We start from the raw sequence: 2,315 nt of genomic DNA, 5'->3' as shown, positions 1-2,315 counted from the left end.
CTTTTCTTCTATCCTCCTTTTCTCCTACCCTCCCTCCTCTTTCCTCCCTATCCCTCTGTCCCTCTCTTGTCCCTCTCCTCTACCCTTTTTTCCACCCCCACCCCTTCCTCCCTCCCTCCCTCTTATTATCCTCCTACGTTTTAATTTCTTTATTTTTCTATTTTTTTCCTAAGAGTTGTATTTAAGAATCTGTACCTTGATATCTTTGTACCTAAAATGACACCATAACTGGACACTTAGTAAACTGCAGTCCTCACTTTTGCGTATTTGTAAACTTTTTCCTATACTCCAGTGAGTACATGTGACAGGGAGAATGTGAGCACTGCAGATGCTGGAGATCAGAGTCAAGAGTGTGGTGCTGGAAAAGCACAGCAGGGACATGTCACAATAAAACTACTTTTAATTTACCTCTCCCACTCTTTCCCAGTGACATAGATTGTGTGCGAGATCATATCCCAATACTCACTCTGCTGAGACTTTAGAATCATAGAATGGTTACATTAGAAGGAAGGGAGAAGGCCCATTAATCACCAGTGACCCTTACCCATGTGCCTCAGCAGCTATAACTCCACAGCAAGTTACTCACAATGCTGCTCCCACTGAGATGAGCAAATACAGCATGGACACAGAACCTACCACATTATCAACCGGTTCTGGGTTAAAGCTCCCCCTTGGGTGACCAGACCAGGCATTCCGAGGAAGTGCAGCACTGTTGCAGGTGCTGTCTTATGTTAATTGTAGAACATAAAATAGTACAGCACAGGAACGGGCCCTTTGGCCGTGTTGTGCCGAACATGACGCCAAATTAAACTAATCCCTTCTGTCCGCCCTCAGTCCATATCCTGCCATTCCTTGCATATTCATGGATTATCTAAAAGTCTCTTAAATACCCCAGTTGTATCTGCCTCCACCACCACCCCTGGTAGCGTATTCCAGACTCCTACCACTCCTAACACTTGCCCCTCACATCTCCTTTGATCTTTTAACCTCTCACCTTAAACACACGCCCCCTCATATTAAACATATCAACTCCGGGAAAAGATTCTGACTTGTCAACCCAATGTATGCATCTCACTATTTTATAGATTTCTATCAAGTCTCCCCTCAGTCTCTGTTGCTCCAGAGAAAACAATCTGAGTTTTTCTAGCCTCTCCTTATAGCTCATACCGTCTAAATCAGGCAGCATCCTGGTAAACCACTTCTGCACCCTCCCCAAAGCCTCCACATCCTTCCTGTAATGTGGCAACCAGCACTGAATGCAATTCTCTAAGTGTGACCTAACCAAAGTCTTATAAAGCTACAACATAACATCCTGATCCTTGTACTCAGTTCCCTGACTAATTAAGGCAAGCATGCCATATGCCTTTTTTTACCAGCTTATTTGATGGCATGGTCACTTTCAGGGAGCTATGGACTTTGAGCTGATTTGATTTGATTTATTTATTTGAACCCCAAGATTCCTCTGTACGTCAATGCAGTTCAGGGTCCTGCCATTAACTGTATACTTTTCCTTAACATTTGATTTCCCAAAGTGCAGCACCTCATATTTACCCGGATTAAATTCTATCTACCATTTCTCTGCCCATATTCACAACTGATCTATATCCCCTTGTATCCTTTGACAACATTCTATATTATCCACAATTGCACTGATCTTTGTACATTGGGTCCTAGAGGCCCTCTCAGCTAAATGTCAAAGAAACCCTGTCACATTTTTTCAAAGTTCTCTCTGATGTCCCGGGCCAATATTTGTCCCATGGCCTACCAAACCTTGGGTCGCGACCCTCCCTTCCCCCCACCAGTAGGGATGGCTGACAAAATCTGGGGACCGTAATTCCCAAACATGTGGCATGGAGCAGAATCCAGGAGAGTGGTTGCAGCACTCCAAACAGAAGGACCAAGCTCTCAGAGAGCGGTGAATCAATGGGACTCTTTTATCACAGTGACTGGGTCATTAAGCATATTCAAAGCTGAGACAGACAGATTTTTCATCAGTAAGGGAATTGAGGATTACAGGGAAAAGTCAGGAAGGTGGAGGTTTTTAAATTTATTTTTTCCAGAATCAGCTTGTTCAGAGAGTTATAGAGATGTACAGCATGGAAATAGACCCTTCGGTCCAACCCATCCATGCTGACCAGGTATCCCAACCCAATCTAGTCCCACCTGCCAGCACCCGGCCCATATCCCTCCAAACCCTTCCTATTCATATACCCATCCAAATGTCTCTTAAATGTTGCAATTGTACCAGCCTCCACCACATCCTCTGGCAGCTCAATCCATACACATACCACCCTCTGTGTGAAAAAGTTGCCCCT

The sequence above is a fragment of the Chiloscyllium plagiosum genome, chromosome 19 (genome assembly GCF_004010195.1).
Source record: "Chiloscyllium plagiosum isolate BGI_BamShark_2017 chromosome 19, ASM401019v2, whole genome shotgun sequence".
Taxonomy (NCBI): Eukaryota; Metazoa; Chordata; class Chondrichthyes; order Orectolobiformes; family Hemiscylliidae; genus Chiloscyllium; species Chiloscyllium plagiosum.
This window is presented reverse-complemented; position numbering follows the sequence as displayed.